Source organism: Aegilops tauschii, chromosome 6, assembly GCF_002575655.3.
Source record: "Aegilops tauschii subsp. strangulata cultivar AL8/78 chromosome 6, Aet v6.0, whole genome shotgun sequence".
Taxonomy (NCBI): Eukaryota; Viridiplantae; Streptophyta; class Magnoliopsida; order Poales; family Poaceae; genus Aegilops; species Aegilops tauschii.
The window spans coordinates 284,582,505-284,601,412 of NC_053040.3; positions in this window are offsets into that span (position 1 = coordinate 284,582,505).

Genomic DNA, 18,908 nt, shown 5'->3' on the forward strand with positions numbered 1-18,908 from the left:
TGGCCGCTCGTATCAAGGCCTTGTCACCTCCTGCCTCACGACTACGACACGACGGTGGACCGACCTCTTCTTCGGCGGAAGCGGCCCGGGCTCGTCGCGGGGAGTTTTTCCCTTCTCCGTGGCCGAGAATCTTCAGATTGGCGCCATGGTGTCGCTACTGGCAATGGAGCAAGGGAGGAGAAGCGAGCGGAATGGGAAGAGATGGGCAACGGGTGCTCTGCCCCCCTCCTCATTTATAGCAGGAGAAGGCCAACCAGCGCCCCCCACGATCACAGGTAATGATGGTTTTTCCTTGCAGGCAGCAGGGACTCGTCAAGTCGGGCAGTTAACGAGGCAGCGTGGCGAAGCGGAGACGCCCACGTCCAATCAATCGCCATGCGTCACCCAAGGCCGTAGGCTGTTGGGGCCCGCAGCGCTCCGCACTTGCCCTTTGGCTTCGCTTCGAAGCCAAGTCCGAGCGCGCCTTGGGCCCGGGGGCTATTGTCGGTGTTCTGGGAACGGGGGTCCACATACTTGCCTGCCTGTGAACCGCGTCGTGGCTCCACTCGCGGCCCAGTACGGCCCGTCCTCACCAGCAAACGCCCAAGACCCTCGCGAGGCGGACGACACAAGACCTCTTCAGGAGCGGCCTCACCAGGCTAGCTCGCGAGGGGCGGAGAGATCAAGGCAAGGCGAACCTCGCGCGGTTCCAATGACATAAGCCATGACGATCATGGCCAGGCGGGCTCCAGGCGGGCGCCAGAGCGCACAGTTTCCTCGTTTCCTCTTTGGTGCTAAGGAGGCAAGCGCAGGCGGAGAGTACAGAGGCATCAGGCAAAGGTTTCCATATCGGTGCAATGAGACCAAGACCAGCAGGACGGCAGGACGGAGGTCACCGTGGAGCCCAGGACAGCGTCACCACCAGAGCCTTTGGCAGGCGAAGACCACCTTTAGTCAGGATAGCTTGTACTAGCTGCCCCCCTTCAAATTGGCCGTTATGGCATCCCTTCCCGCTCAATATTTGGGAAGAGGACCAGGGCCTCTATAAATAGGACTAGCCACCAAATTAGGAGGGCAGAACAAAACTTACCTTGGACTAGATCCATCCTCGCCCACACAAGTTCACCAAGCAGAAGAACACCTCTCCTCAGGAGCCTGTTCTTCCCCTTGTACTGTTCATCCTCAACCCGAGAGGCAATCCACCACACCACACTGGAGTAGGGTATTACACCGCAACGGTGGCCCAAACCAGTATAAATCTCATGTCTCTTGTGTTGCGAGTTCGTCGAGCTAGGCCTTGAGGTCGCGGCGAGGCTGAGGGCGTGATTAGGTAGGGGGGAATCTTCATGCGCACCCCAGTGTTCGAACCTCAAGGGTTTTGTCGGAACCCGAAATCTGACCCCAAGCATCATATCTACCTAAGATTCAGATCTGGTGAGCATCAGGATATTCCAGACTCAGTTTGTCTAGAAGAAAGTTTGCAACACAAATCAAAGAGATGAGGTTGCAAGATTCTCGGGAAATGGACTACGGTAGTAAGCTCCAAAACAAGAGTTGGTTATGCTACACACATGTGAACATGTTGTCCCAGACAAGCATGACCACATAGTAGTCTTATAATAAAACATTACCGAGTTCAGGTGGGGAACCATAATCGAGGATATAGAAGCCCTTGCATAAGGCATGCTCTTAAGAAGGAACTTTTTCTCCTTGAACAAATCAATCAGTGGCTTGGTGTGCTAGGAAATACATATGGAATGAAGATGATCAGTCTATCAGACCACATAATACTTCGGACGTGCATGACTGACTTGGAACGATTCCGGAGGAGGCAAAAACAAGCTTTCCCGAATTCACGGCGGCAATTTGCACCAAATGCACATGAATTAGAGGAAGTCACTAATTTCATCAAAGATATGCTTCATGAACAGGACACGAAGTAAATGCTTACACAAGTTTCCAACACTAGCTTGATGTTCAACATGAATCAAGGAGAAGATAACATGATGCTGATGGGATCAACAACAAATCATCGAGTTTTCCATGAAGATGGAATTCCACAACTATGTGAACAAAGTGATAGCATTGGTCAGACCCAAAAGACATAATGGTGTATGCTCGAGGGAAACACCCACGAGTAAGACAACATTACGAACATCGTTGGTACTGATTTGATTTGACGATAGCCCATACACAAATCAAAGTTTGGATAAGATAATAGATCCAAAAACTGATCACGGAGATCAATTGATGAAGATATCATCTTTCTTCAACATACACTCACACAAGATATCCCTTTGGAGTAAACTAAGTGGATTAAGCTTTTATCTTCCAACTCTCCAAGTTGTTGTTTAGCTTAACCAATTAGTTAAGGGTATCCAACACAGATTCTTGGAGAAAAGGGTGGTTTACAAGAAAACCAACTTGATCCCGGACTCAACATAACGGTCAGGGGACAACCTTCTAATACTTCCGGGAAGATATTCGGAAAATCATGAACCACCGATATGTTATTAAGCTCGAGAACAATCTTGCTTTTCAGGGCAAGACAATATGATCACAAGAGCAAGGGATTGACACAATCCTAACTCTTTGATCGAAGAGTGCACTAGGGAAAATGGACTAGGTCACACGATATATCTTAGGATGATGATTCAATAACCAACACACTAAGAATAAGATTATTGTCCATTAACTACCAAGCAACGGAGTTGCTAGGAGTATTGATTTCACACATCATAGTTCACTTGTCAGCATTTCGGTTACAACTAACACGAAGACCGAGGGATGAATAATGATGGCGAGAAGTATCACTGCATCAAGAGTTCATAGGATGGTGTGCAATTCCCATGATATACTTGATATGAAAGACGGTAATACTCCAAGGTAGGACATAACAAAAGATGGTTTGGCATTTTGATCCACGGAACACAAGTACTTTGACACAATTCTAGAAATGGATGAGGTACTGGAGTTTGTTTCTCCTATTCATTCTGAAATAGAATGGCTTGACGCCACGCTCGAAAGGCATCGATGAACACGAATGCACACATACTCCCAACTATCAACTGATAAACAAGGGTCGGAATACAACTGAAAAGGGACAACTCAAAGGAACATATCACTTTCTGAGTTCTGCATGCATAGATAATATGTCGAACAAAGCTCAGCATATTTCTTCCGGATAACCCATGCAGAACGGTTGATCTGGCAGAGTCACAATATAGAATGGAGAACTCGTCAAGAGCACTCTTATTGTGATCTTTTGGTTCAAAAGAACTTCTGCCATAATGGTTCATGATATTGGAAGAACGATATACCATGGACCATGAGGCTATCACAGAGGTTACTAATATCCTAAAAGAACGAGAAAACACTATCAACAGGAAGTAAGTAGAGTGAATCTTGGGTTCAAGAACCCAAAGATGGAATACCTACCAACTAAATGACATCACGGGATGCTTTCGAGGATGACGGCCAGAATCATCACACTGGGAACACAAAACATGGCTAGATTACTAGGTGATCCTCTAAGACACCTAGGGTCATAATAATAGCTCCAACATATATGTCAAGGCAATAAAGTACCCCAACGGACCGATTAGTGGGCTTAATCTGGCCCAAAGGAACAACGGGAACGGGAAGAAGAGTTTTGCAAATGCATCAGACTAATTAGAAACCTGGGATGACTCGGACTGCATAACGGCTATAAATGCTCGAAAAGATGGTTCTAGGTCCAACTAACAACACATGGTAGTAACAAGGACTGAACTGGGGCTTGAAACCATCAATCCTATATGTCTACGGATTAGTAACACCTGATCCTGATAGAAAGATGAGAAGCCTAGTCCTTAATCCCCGTAGGAAAGAAGAGGGTGACTCAGATCAGAAGGACATAAGGTAAAGGAGTAAAGGAGCCTTAGGTTCCCTTCCACAATCAATTCCCTTATATAACTAAAGCATTTCTAGACACGACTTCGACCAGTTTGGCTTGAATTATTCTAGTAACCCTTAACAATTTCCAACATTTTTGGAGCATCTAAAATATATATAGAATTCAAATAGCTCCAATTCAAATATAATTGAATTAATTCAAAGTCCAAATATGTCCTGCAAAAATGTGAACCATTTTTGGTAGATGCTTCCACCTTGATCCAGAAATGATGAACATTTTTAAAGGGCATTTTGAAATCAATGAAAAAGATTTTAGTTGAACCTATTTGGATTCATTTGGTGCTAGGGTTTGAACATCCCCAATTGAAATTCTATTGAATTTAAACATGATGCATGGATGTTCATAGATGCAACTAACTACAAGCAAATCTAGGGTTGTGACATTATCATTGAATTTCATTAGAGAATTTACCTCTACCACCTTGGGCAGTGGTGGTGTATCAAGTCCATGTATTTCTTCAATAGGAGGTAATTTTTTGACATGCTCAGCTTTAATACCTTTTTCCTTCATAGATTTCTTTGCCTCTTGCATATCTTTAGGACTGAGATATAAGATACCCCTCTTCTTCGGAGTGGGTTTAAGCGGTGGTTCAGGAAGAGTCCAATCATCATATTTTTTTCAATATGTTATTCAATAATTCTTCAGCTTGCCCAATAGTTTATTCCCTGAAAACACAACCAGCACAACTATTTAGGAAATCCCTAGAAGCATCGGTTAGTCCATTATAGAAGATATCAAGTATTTCATTTTTCTTAAGAGAATGATCACGCAAAGCATTAAGCAATTGGAGAAGCCTCCCCCAAGCTTGTGGGAGACTCTCTTCTTCAATTTGAGCAAAGTTAAATATTTCCTGTAAGGAAGCTTATTTCTTATGAGTAGGGAAATATATTTTAGAGAAGTAATAAATCATGTTCTAGGGACTAGGCACACAACCAGGAGCAAGAGTATTGTACCAAGCTTTAGCATCACCCTTTAACAAGAACGGAAATAACTTGAGAATATAGTAATAGCGAGTTTTCTCATCATGAGCAAAAAGGGTGGCTATGTCATTCAGCTTAGTAAGATGTGCCACAACAATTTCAATTTCATAACCACGGAAAGGATCAGATTCAATTGAAGTAATTAACTCTGGGTCGACAGAGAATTCATAATCCTTATCATCAATAAAGATAGGTGAAGTAACAAACTTAGGATCACATTTCATTCTAGCATTCAAAGATTTTTCTTTATACTTGCATAATAATTTCTCTAGGTCATCTCTATCCTTACAAGCAAGAATGTCTCTAGTTGTCTCCTCATTCATAACATAACCTTCCGGTACCTTTGGCAATTCATATCTAGGAGGGTTAGTTCTAAAAGGTGTTTCAAGATTTTCAGTTTCAAGCTCATCATCAGTTTCAACAATATCATGCTGTCTTACTCTAGCAATTTGTTCATCAAGAAATTCACCTAGTGGCACATCATCATCAAGCAAGGTACTAGCATCATCATAAGTATCATTCATAGCAGAACTAGTATCATCAATAACTTGCGATTGATAGCATGTGGTGGCATTGCAGGTTTACTCATAAAAGAAGGTGAATCTAAAGCAGAGCTAGATGGCAGTTCCTTACCTCCCCTCATCTTAGAGGGATAAATCTTAGTCTTAGCATTATTCAGATTCTTCATAGTGATAAATTGATAATAATCCCATGTGACTCAACAAATATGGCTATGCTCCCCGGCAACGGCGCCAGAAAAAGGTCTTGATAACGCACAAGTATATGGGATCACAACAGTTTTCTAGGGTAGAGTATTCAACCCAAATTTATAGATTCAACACAAGGGGGGCCAAAGAATACTTGTAAGTATTAGCAGTTGAGTTCTCAATTTAACCACTCCTGGAGATTAATTATCTGCAGCAAAGTGATCAGTAGCAAAGTAGTTTGATAGTTTTGATAATAGTAGCGACAACAATAGTAACGGTAACAATCATAGCAGTAGTTTTGTAGCAAGTGCAACAGTAACAAAAGCAGTAGTAACTTAGCAAGATAAATATATAGGAAAACCATAGGCATTGGATCGGTGACTTGTTGGATGATATTCATCATGAGACAGTTATAACCTAGGGCGATACGACACTAGCTCCAATTCATAAATATAATGTAGGCATGTATTCCGTAAATAGTCATATGTTCTTATGGAAAGAACTTGCATGACATCTTTTGTCCTACCCTCCCGTGCCAGCAGGGTCCTATTGGAAACTAAGGGATATTAAGGCCTCACTACTGTAAGATGCTGCTAACGCGACACTACGATCAGAGACCCTTTGAGGAAACTATGTGCGATGCAATAATCGCAAACGGTGATGTAGAAAAACTGTCAAAAAGGATGCAAAACGTTTGCGATGACGGATGCATCAAACACGGTTCAGAATTTAGTTGCGTTTGCGATGAGGGGCATACGGTTCAGTTCAATGAACTGTTTGCGATGAGGCAGAAGAACAGAAACGGGCAGCCAGATGAAGGTGTGCGCGATATACATCATACGATTCACTTGGATGAACTGTTTGCGATTGATGAATTCATCGCTGATGGGTTACCTAGTGCGGTCCGTGTGTGTTGTGATATGTTCTGTCTGCAGAACATCTATGCTCTATGTACAGAAGAACAACATATATATATATACTAGTAACATGACATGATTGCAATACCAAATTAAACATCCAATTACCACTACTGCAGGTTGCTTCTAACGCGACACTACGATCAGAGACCCTTCAACGAAACTGTGTGTGATGCCATAATCGCAAACGGTGGTGTAAAAAAACCGTCAAAAAAGGTGCAAAACGTTTGCGATGGAGGATGCATCAAACATGGCTTAGATTTTAGTTGCGTGTGTGATTCAGGGCATACTGTTCAGTTCAATTAACCGTTTTCGATGAGGAGGAACAAAAGAAACGGGCAGCTAGATGAAGGTGTGTGCGATGTACAACATGCGGTTCACTCGGATGAACTGTTTGCGTTGACACAAGAGAACAAAAAGTTCAATTTAACAAGACGTGTGTGTTGTGCGATGGGATTGCATACAGAACAACAACATACACACACACACACACACACACACTCTTATAAGGACATGCTTGCTTAACCAAATTAAACATCCACTTACATAGGTGGCTACTACAACCATGGCATTTGCACACACCAAAGTAAACTATTACATGCATAATTACATAGGTGGCTACTACACACATGACATTTCCACACACTAATAAAGTAAACTTTATATTACATGCATGATTAACTAGCATAAACGATCATCCGATCATCATCTACTTCTTGTGACGCTTGCTCTGCTTGTGGCTCAATCCGGGCTCGTCGATTTGGGTAACGAGGCACTTCCTCATGTATACGATCCACCTGTGCATCTCGTAGCATGTGTACACGCTCTTGCCGCAAACCTGAGGTGAGGTTCATCCAGTTGCCGCATCCAGGCCCCGTGCCAGGATACATGACTTGTTCTTAGGGCATCCTGCTTCATCTTTTCGTAGTATGGGTCGATGATGGCCGAGGCGAGTTCGACAAGGGAGTCCTTTTTCGTTCTGCCTCAGACCCTCTAGTGGTCATGGATTTCGACAAGGTTCATGCAGGCCAAGCCCGTAACACTGAGCGCTTTTACATCGTTGGTGGTTTCCACTGTGGCGAACTTGTAGTTAGTGATGTTGACAAACCTGTTGAAACGGTCGCAAGGATCTGTGGCCATGCAGTAGTGGTAGATGAAGACATGATGGCACACACACAACTGGGCGATGGCAACCTTCTGATCTATGCCGGGACGACTGGTGGTGTACTGGAGGTCGATGCTGACCACCTTGTACTTGTCTCCATCAAGCAACTGCTCAACGCTGTTGATGTAGTCGTCCACCACTCCCGGGTCGATGGTGTACACCACCAAGAGATCCATCTCCCTCGCGTGGGTCTCCACTCTATGCTCGCCGAACTCCATTGGAGCGCCGCTGGACATCCCCTCTCAATGTGTCATCGTGGGTGTTCTTGTTGTGTTGTGGGGCGCGATCGAAAGGTTGAAGAGACTAAGGTTATAATGGCCGCGGGATTTAAAGGGGAAGCCGGATGACCAGGAATATCGGCAGGTCATGATGGTAGTTCTAATTTGAAGCGCGTAACTCCATCGTGCCGCAAGTAACTAAATCGCGTGGCAACGCGCGCGGCACAACCGCATGCATACAGGTCCCCCGACGTGATCGTGCACACGCCCAACCGTTGGCAGAGCACGCGCGGAAGGACGCGAGCAGAGCGCTCCGCGGTTGCCTCAACAGTGAGCAACCACACACACACACACACACACACACATAGATATATATATGCATATAGCAGTTGAACACGCAAGGAAAAGCAGTCCATAGTCCACAAGCCGAGCGCGCCAACGTACGCGAGCAGAGCGCGCCAACGGACGCGAGCATAGCACGCCGCGGCGCCTAACGGCGGGATAGAGCTTCATTCAAGCCAATCAAAATAAGACTGGAACGGACATGTCTGTATTGAGCAAAGGGATCGCACATGTCTGTATTGACTGGAACGAGAATGCAATAGCAAACTAAGAATTAAGGCCACGATGATGCAATCGTACTGGTGGTTACATGAGGCAAGAAGAAAGATGCATCCATCAACCTACGACCTCCTCCTCCTCAACTCAGTGCGCCGGCCGGGCCACCGACCGGCGGCTAAGGAGCGGCGGCTTGTATGGCGAGGTCAAGGTGCTTCTCAACTAAGGCATCCAAGGCTTCCAGCCGGCCGAAGAAGGCCAACGTTGTAGCGTCCTTACTGGCCTTGTAGATACCTATGTACATGATTTGCTCGTACACATGGATGTGTAGGTCGACGGTTTCTTGCAAATGGAGGCGCCTCGCGGCGAGCGCGACCTCTAGGTGGACATTCTTCGTGGCGTCAGCGGGCAGTCGCAGGGCCACCAGTGCTTGAAAGAGGTTCCGACCATGGAGGCCGATTAGAGTGGCAGTCAATGAGGGGCCCGGGCGCGCGGGTTGGAGGAGTACGACGATGTCATCTGCGACCTTCTTGACGACGGTGAACCTGTTGGTGGTCCGAACGATCATTTGGTCCAACTGAGAGTCGTAGCTGTCGTCGATGGCGGCCATCCACCAGCCGGTCGCCAACACTGTATGGAGATGATCCATGGTGCCATGCCGCAGGCCGGCGTCGTGGACCATCTGGCACAGCCGCTGGCTGCTCGCGCTCATCGCCTCCATGGGTCTGGAGTGGTCACTTTTGCGCTTATTAGTGTAGGTGCTTAGGCAAATGCTTAGGTGCATACGATGTAGTAGATGCATTGGAATGGAGGCGCCTTTATATGAGTGCAAACTGCGTTGCATTCACATCGTGCTGCCTCTTTTCCCGGTCCTCCCAATACTTCCCTCATGCATTCACATGATGCTGATTGAAGGAGGATGCATCATTGGCCATTCAACATTTCGGGAACCGCTACCCTCTCCCTCGTCTGCATTAAAGTCGTATCGGGAACTGCGCCGCCCGCTGCACGCCTGGCTGAACACGCCTCCTCGCCTCCATCTATGCTTAATTACTGAATTTTACTAGATCAACAAATGTCAATCTTTCTAGTTTGACAAATGGCAACACGCCCAATATGACAGATGCAAATCGCACCATATTGTTTGTAAGTGGTTCACACGGGTCATCCAAAAGAACCGTTTGTGTTCAAGAGATGCACAAATCCTGCTCTCACTTTGCATACGGGTGTTCTATCTAAAACAATCATGCTTGTTGTGACAAGCTCTGGTTTGTGAGAAGCATATACCCAAACCTGCCCAAAATGGGACAAATAATTACCACCGCATGTTGATGCCGCTCCATGATAGCATGCCAAGTTTCATGAATTTCAGACGAGTTTTGGATTTCCTAGAATTTAAAAACCAGGTATCTCAGCGGGAAACGACACCTATGGTATCACTAAAATCCCTTCTATGGTTGGCGGGCGCGGGGTTGTGCAAAGAGCGGGTCTAGAAGCCAGCACAAGGATCTTTTACCCAAGTTCGGGCCGCGAGGATGCATAATACCCTAGTCCTACTTTGGTGTATATTTGAGTGCTCTTGAGCTTTTGAAATAGCTACGATGCGTCCGTCGTCCGAAAGATCCGAATCCTCTCCCAGTACGTCGCGGGCCTCCTTTTATAGACAAAGGGGCTGCCACAATGGCACACAGGATGTGGAAAGGTATACAGTGTAAGCTTATCGCCTGTCATTACAGGACAAAGCGCATTAAATGCGCTACTTAGGTGTCCACTCACTTTATCGGGGATGGTAACGAGGCCTGTCCCGTCTGTCGCCGCTCAACTTCGTTCCGACATGCGTCCAGACCAATGAGGCATGCAGCGCCATGTAAGCTGGCAGGCTGCTGAGTTGGCGTGGTGGTAGGGTCTTCATGAAGATCTGCATGCCACCACGCAGGTGCTTGCTGAGTTGGCCTAGAGGCCGCACCTCGCCACGCAGGTGTTCGCCTAGTTGGTGGGCTGGCAGCTACATGGGAACGGCGGCTGAGCTTTGGTAGATGTGGGCTTGGCTGCGGCCCCACGGATGTCTTTGGCAAGAGTCTTGCCGGGGCCCCGGCAAGGGTCTTGCCGCGGCATTGTGTTCGTCCCCGGCAAGGGGCTTGCCGGGCGTCTCGTGGATATCCTTGGCAAGGATCTTGCCGGGGATCTTCGTCTTCTAGTTATTTATCTAGTCTTGTATGCTTCTAGTCTTCATAAAGATCTGCATGACACCATGCAGGCACTTCTCGAGCCTTGGTTCCAATGTTGTCGATGGTGTCGGAACTCTCAGGCTCAATGGTGGCTGCGATGTTGGCATTGGGTGAGCTCCCCCGGCAAGGCCCTTGCCGGGGGCGACCAGGCTGCCCCGGCAAGGGTCTTGTCGGGGAAAAGCCCGTATTGTCGCTCTGTCTTCTGCGCCCCTGGTTGGAGTGCTGCTCTGGTATTCTTGTGCCTCCACTTCCTTCTTCTGCCCTGCTAAGTGTGGTCGCAAGCGCGGCTCTGACTGCCCATGCACAAGTAAAGGGGTACAAAGGGAGCCCCCTACTTTTGTACACCGACAGGAGCCCCCGGGCCTGGGCCACACATAAGCGCAACGCGTTGTTGGGCCGGGCCCAGAACGGTGCACAGGCATGTGGGGCGGAGTTTTTACCGCAGTAACTCCCTCACTACTAGAAAAAAGGCTGATAGTGGCGCACGTGTTTTTGCTATTAATGGCACACTATAGGTGTGCCACTATTAACACGCCACTAGTAACAAATAGTAATGGAGCACCTATATCTAGTGCGCCACTGCTAGCCATTAATGTCCATATTAGCTATAGCCGTTTTTCTAGTAGTGCCTCGCCCGCTGCGCTTCCCCACGACCCACATTGAATGCGCGACGTGGGGGTCATGCATGACGTGGGAATCATGCGTGGGGCGGTTGCTGCCCTCATGCGTCACATCATGGTTAATGGCAAAGAGGCGGCCCACGCCTTCCCAAAAATAAAGGGGAAACTGCAGGCGCGCTGCTCATTTACCCTCCGCGTCTCTTCAATCTCGGAACCACCATTCCTTTCTTCTTCCTCAAAGCAAAAAACTCTCTTGCCTGTGCTCGCCGCCGTCGCCCCCATTGCTCTTGATTCTTCGCCCCTTCCAGCTGCCATGGCGCCCAAAACGAGCTGGGGCAAGGGAGAGGCCAAGGATGCCGGGGAGATGGAGGCACCGGAGAGCGAGTTGGCGGCGCTTCGGACGCAGCACGCCTACTTCCCCTCTACTGTCCATGCCGTCCATCTCAGGGACTACTTTAAGCCCTGTGGGGGGCGAAGACGATGGGGCATCCGGCCACGCACATCATCCCTGCAAATTTTGCTGAGGCCGGCCCGAATCGGTATCCTTTCTTTGTCGACTACTTCTCCTGCGGGCTCTGCCCCCCTTTCTCCGATTTCTTCAATGACGTCATGCACATCTATGGCTTCCACCTTCTGGATTGCATGGCCATTTTTGCCCATCTCTGTGAGGGCTTCGCCGGAGTGCACCCCAGCACGGTGCTCTTCCGCCACTACTTTTATCCTCGTATCTAGAAAGGAGGCGCCATCTCTGGCCGTATCGCCTGGATCCCATGAGCCAGGAGAAGGGTACGTATCCAGAGGGCGCCCAGAAGGAGAGGTGGGAAGAGTGGCGGGGCCGGTGCTGCTGGATTAAAGAAGAAGATCCGCAGGAGTTCTGTCGGGTCCGTCAGGTGCCGCCGATCCGTAGAGATGACTGGGGCAACGTCGATGCCAACGATAAGAAGCTCATGGTCGCCACCACCAGGATCCATCGCCTAACCGTGGCCGGGCTCACCCTTGAAATGATTGGGGCTGATTTCATCCGCCGCCGGATCGCCCCATTGCATAACAAGGGGAGGCCGGCCTGGGATTACAGGAATGCGGCTGACATCATGAGGCTCCACCCTGGCTTGAACCACAACTTCACGGTGATGGGGCATGCCCACTTTTGCCAGAGGCTCTTCCAGCTCGACGTGGACCGTGACGGCAGGGCTGAGAGGACCGGCAAGGCCGCGAAGGCCGCCAAGGCCGTCGAGGGGACCTTAGTTGGGCTGCCGGCGGGAGTGGTCCCGCTAAGCAACAATTCTCGACAGACCGACATCATTGCTATGATGCCGGACTTCAATACACACGGCCTTGACCCGAGCTGGGTCGAGCCGGAAGCAGAGCAGGTGCAGGATTTTTTTGATAGCTTGTCAGAGAAGTACGTCCGTGACGAGCCACTTCTTATCCAGGATACCACCAACGAGGAGTTGGACTATATTGCCGCCAGGGCGGCGGAGGCAGAGCTTGCCCGGGAGGCCGGCAGCACTGGCACCGTGGAGGACGAGGCCGACGCAGCCGCGGAGGATAAGGAGCTCGCCGGATGGGTGGAGTCTGCTGGGGAGGCCAGCAATGCCGGCGCCGGGGCTCCTCTTGTCGAAGACGTGGTCAAAGAGTCGACCGAGGAGGAGGCCAAGGCCGACAACCCTCCGGTCACAGGGAGGAGACGCGTCCTGTGCCGGGCTGGCTCCGGCGAACCACTTCTGCCCGGAAGGGCCGTGCCGCGGCAATAGGCCCAGGAGCAGTCCGTGCGCCAGACGAGGGCCGCGGTAGTGAAGAAGGCGGTGAAAGTCGCGGTGGCGAAGAAGACGACAACTGCTTCCTCCTCGTCCAAGTGGTACTAGACCCCATCCCCTCCCCCTTCGGACCATACCTTGGAAGCCGAGTTTGACCTCGGATCTTTTAGCCCGGCGAGGAAGACAAAGCTAGCAGAGGAGGAAGTGGAGGAAGAGTTAGTATCTCGCCCCCCACATTATCTCCTGACTTTACTCCTGTTTCATCCTTCTTTGATTTGATGTTGTCTTCACAGGGACGTGGAGACGCTGGCGCAGAGGGTGGCGAAGAGGGCCAAGGCCTCGACGGGCGACAAGCCCCCGACGGGTACTTCGGGTACGCCGCTGGTGGTGGAGAGCAGCCCTGACAGCAGCCCCCGACGCAGCCCCATCCTCAGCCCCCGGCGTAAGATCACCACTCACTCCTCCATTGATGAACACTAGGGTGTGAATCCTCGATGCTAACCTTGCCGGGCTTGTAGGAGAAGAACGGCAGTTGGAGGAGCCGCGGAGGGCCCCCCCAACACGCCGCCCCCCTCGACTACGCTGCCCCGAGGGGTGTCCCGGGCAAGGGCATCCACCACTGAGCCCACGCCTATGGAGGAGGAGGAGACGAACTTGGGTGCCGGTGGCTCTACCCCGGCAACGAATGTTGGCGAGGAGGGCGACACTTCTTCCCAGCCCGGTGCTGGTAAGTTTGCTTACTTCCCGTCCATGTTCTTCCTTCTTCTTCTTGAGCCTTGACCTTGGCTCCGTCTCATTCCCCTTCTTGGTATCCAGGCCCTTCCTCGACGGACGGGGAGGACATTGACACCGTCATCGACGAGGTCTCCAGGGACGCCGAGGCCGAGACCGACAAGATCGCCGCTGAGGAGGCCGCCAAGACCGCCGATGAGGACGTCGCCAAGGGGCCTGCCAGGGAGGCCGGCAAGGGGCCTGCCGGGGAGGCTGGCAAGGCCACTGCTGAGGAGGGGGCGGTCGATGACCAACCTTCCTCCTCTGCTGCCTCCGGCTCCGGCAAATACCTGAAGGTAAGCGACGACCTGTTCGTCCACCTCCCAGGGACGGCGAGCACTAGGGCACCCACCGAGGGGGAGGTGTTCAGTGACGAGGTGCTCGCCGCCGCCGGGCTTGAGGTTGTTGACGAACCGAGCACCGGTGGCGGCGGTTCCCAGGAGGAGCAGCTCCTTTGGGGCATGAGCGCCAACTTCCAGATGCTCCAAGTGCTCCACCATGCCCGCCTGGACAAGGCAAAGTCCAGGATGGCGGCGGTGGACAAGATGGAGGCGGATCTCGCGGGGCGCGTCGCCCAGACGCAAGCCTGGTTCCGCCAGGCCCACGAGGAACTGAAGGCTGCCCAAGATCTGCTGGCCGAGCGCAAACAGGAGCTTATCCTGCTGAAGGCCGATGTCGAGAAAGCCCAGGAGGCGGCAAAGGAACAGGCCGCCAAGGACGAGGCTGCTCAGCACCAGCACTAGGCCGAGCTGAACTCCCAGGAGGAGGACCTTGCCGCTCGTGAGGAGGCACTCACTGCCACCCTTCGTGGCAAGGATGATGAGGTAAAGAAGCTTGCCGCGCAGCGGACCCAGGAGCTAGAGCAGAGGCACAAGGTGGCACTCAATGCTCAGGCCCAGGTCCATGCCGGCAAGGTGAAGGAGTTGGAGGTGGAGCGGGATGGGCTGAAGAGACATGCCCTGGATGTGGCGAAGGAGAAGGACACGCTTAACGACGCCTTGGTGGAGGCGCAGGCCGCGGTCCTCAGCAAGGCTGAGCAGCTCTCCAAGGCCAACGACTCCATCAAATACCTGAAGTTCAAGCTGGAGGGTCTTGAGGGGACGCTTTCAGAGGTCAGGGTCCGGGAGGAGACCCTGACCAAGGATCTGGAGGAGGAAAGGCAGCTGCAGAGGAATTAAGCCGCCAACCACGAGGATTACGTGAAGGGCGAAAACCTCTGGATCAGCCGCCTCACCGATGTCGCCGGCAGGATCACCGCGAAGCTGGTGGCCATGGGGATGCCAAACGTGAGGTACGCCTCGGAGCCGAACGTGAGTCCCAACGCCAAACTGACCCTGTTCTTCGAGTGCGTTCTTGGAGCCATGGAGCAGTTTCGCTCCAACAGAGCGACCTCTCTAGCCAATGAGGCCCGGAAGCTTTGTCAGGGTGCCCTGACCAAGGTCCTCACCATGGTGGCATACTGGAACCCCAACCTCGACTTCGACGCCGCGCTGGAGAGCTTGCCAGAGGATGTGGACCTCGCGACGGTCGAGGAGCGTATCAAGCCCATCATCAGCCGTGTCAACCGAGTTCGGAGGATAAAGGGCCAAAGCCGGGACTAGGCACCCTGTTTCTCATCGCCACTGCAGGTTCATGAACAAGACAATTTTTATCTTTAGTTAGAACCGCAGCAACAATTGGTGTAATATACTTTGAAATGATGCACCTTATTTCCCTGTTTGATTTCTCTTTGTATGTGCACCCTACGTTTAATTGGATAGGCTTGCTGGCGCGTAAATCCAAGCCGTGGCGCCTTGAGGACGGATCCTCAATAGCCTGCTGGGTGTGCTTGCTGCCAGGCAAACCACCTTACCGCTCTCAGCGCGGCCACTTGAACTGTTGAGCGGACTCGAAACAGGGCAAGAGCATTGCTAGTTGCGGAAAGGCCACCCAGCCGTTCTTGACGCGGCCGCTCAAACTGTTGAGCGTACTCGAAATAGAACGAAGGCGTTGCAAATAGTGGAAGGGCCCCATTGCGTGCAGGTTTATCATATAGAGAGCAAGGTCTCCGAGGAAAATAATCTTATGTAAAAAAGGAATTGCTCAAAGTTTTGCATGACTTATCTTTTCTGTTGCCACGTGGGTGGTTGCTGTGTCTGTAGATGATGTCGCTCGTTCGGTCGTCTTCTTCCTTGGAGTGACGACCACGATGAAGCCGCTGCGCCCACTAGACCGGATTTTCACAACTGCGCCCCCTACCTGGCGTGCCAAAGATGGCGGCGGGAAACGACACCTATGGGATCACTGGAATCCCTTCTACGGTTGGCTGGTGCGGGGTTGTGCAAAGAGAGGGTCTAGAAGCCAGCACAAGGATTGTTTACCCAGGTTTGGGCCGCGAGGATGCGTAATACCCTAGTCCTGCTTTGGTGTATATTTGAGTGCTCTTGAGCTTTTGAACTAGCTACGATGCGTCCATCGTCCAAAAGATCCGAATACTCTCCCAGTACGCCGCGGGCCTCCTTTTATAGACAAAGGGGCTGCCACAGTGGCACACAGGAGGTGGAAAGGTATACAGTGTACAAGCTTATCACATGTCATTACAGGACAAAGCGCATTAAATGCGCTACTTAGGTGTCCACTCGCTTTATCGGGGACAGTAACGAGGTCCGTCCCATCCGTCGCCGCTCAGCTTTGTTCTGACACGCGTCCAGTCCAACGAGGCATGCAATGCCATGTAGGCTGGCAGGCTGCTGAGTTGGCGTGGTGGTAGGGTCTTCACGAAGATCTGCATGCCACCACGCAGGTGCTTGCTGAGTTGGCCTAGAGGCCGCACGTCGCCACGCAGGTGTTCACCTAGTAGGTGGGCTGGCAGCTGCATGGGAACAGTGGCGGAGCTTTGGCAGATGTGGGCCTCGCGGCTGCCCCGCGGATGTCTTCGGCAAGAGTCTTTCCGGGGCCCCGGCAAGGGTCTTGCCGCAGCATTGTGGTCGTCCCCGGCAAGGGGCTTGGCGAGGGTCTCGTGGATATCCTTGGCAAGGATCTTGCCGAGGATCTTCATCTTCTAGTTATTTATCTAGTCTTGTATGCTTCAAGTCTACATAAAGATCTGCATGCCACCATGAGGCACTTCCCGAGCCTTGGTTCCAATGCTGTCGATGGTGTCGGAACTCTGAGGCTCAAGGGTAGCCGCGATGTTGGCATTGGGAGAGCTCCCCCGGCAAGGCCTTGCCGGGGGCGACTAGGCCGCCCCGGCAAGGTCCTTGCCGGGGAAAAGCCCATATTGTCACTCTGTCTTCTGCGCCCCTGGTTGGAGTGCTGCTTTGGTAGTCTTGTGCCTCCACTTCCCTATTCTGCCCTGCTAAGTGTGGTCACAAGCGCGGCTCTGACTGCCCGTGCACAAGTAAAGGGGTACAAAGGGACCCCCTACTTTTGTACACTGACAGGAGCCCCCAGGCCTGGGCCACACATAAGCGCAACGCGTTGTTGGGCTAGGCCCAGAACGGTGCACGGGCATGTGGGGCGGAGTTTTTACCACAGTAACTCCCTCGCCGGCTGCGCTTCCCCACGACCCACGTTGAATGTGCGACGTGGGGGTCATGCGTGACGTGGGAGTCATGCGTGGGGCGGTTGCTGCCCTCATGCGTCACATCATGGTTAATGGTAAAGAGGCGGCCCACGCCTTCCCAAAAATAAAGGGGAAACTGCAGGCGCGCTGCTCATTTACCCTCCGCGTCTCTTCAATCTCAGAACCGCCGTTCCTCTCTTCTTCCTCAAAGCAAAAAAACTCTATTGCCTCTGGTCGCCGCCGCCGCCCCCAGTGCTCTTGATTCTTGGCCCCCTTCCGGCTGCCATGGCGCCCAAAACCAGCAGGGGCAAGGGAGTGGCCAAGGATGCCGGGGAGAAGGAGGCGCCGGAGAGCGAGTTGGCGGCGCTTCGGATAACATTTCGTCCCCAAAGTTGGGGCGTTCCCTACCGAAAGCATAATGCTTGTTGTGAGAAGCTCTGGTTTGTGAGAAGCATCTACCCAAACCTGCCCCAAATGGGACAAAACTTTGCCACGCCATGTTGATGGTGCTCCATGATAGCATGCCAAGTTTCATGAAATTCAGACGAGTTTTTGATTTACTAGAATTTGAAAACCAGGTATCTCAATGTTTGTGGCCGTGTGACGGTGGCAGGGTGTTTGACATTCATTCCCATTTCTTGCATGGGACCTAAGCATGCAACTAAGGACAAAAGATATGATTTTTCAACCAATTTATATGCACCGGAGCATGTGAATGTAGTTCAAATTTGAATTATGCACATAAATGCATTGAAAACTCACTTAATGCATAAAAATGTCCAAACGAATCCCCAAAATCACAAAAAATAACGCAACACTCCTGTTGTTCTATGTTGACACGAGAAAAAAAATTGAAAGCAATTAGAGGCAATGGATATCATTTCGTCCCCAAAGTTGGGGTTCCCTACCAAAACCATCATGCTTGTTGTGAGAAGCTCTGGTTTGTGAGAAGCATATACCCAAACCTACCCCAAATGGGACAAAAACTTTACCATGCCATGTTGATGCCGCTCCATGATAGCATGCCAAGTTCATTAATTTCAGACGAGTTTTGGATTTACTAGAATTTAAAAACCAGGTGTCTCAATGTTTGCGGCCGAGTGACGGTGGCAGGGTGTTTGACATTTATTCCCATTTCTTGCATGGGACCTAAGCATGCACCCAAGGACAAATATTTGATTTTTCAACCAATTTATATGCACTGGAGCATGTGCATGTAGTTCAAATTTGAATTATGCACATAAATGCATTGAAAACTCACCTAATGCATAAAAATGTCCAAACGAACCCTGAATAAATCCAATTCTTTTATGATCACTGCAGATAAAAGGTCTAGCAATTCAAACTCCGTCCATGGCCGATGTGACCCCATTATGTAATTCAAATCAAGACGAAAAATCGAGTAGATCCCACACAGTTTATTATAACCAACCGTGTGAGATGCAGCACAAAATATCTTTAGACCGTGTCTGAATAAGGGACCAGGTCTGAATAAGGGACCGGGTTTGA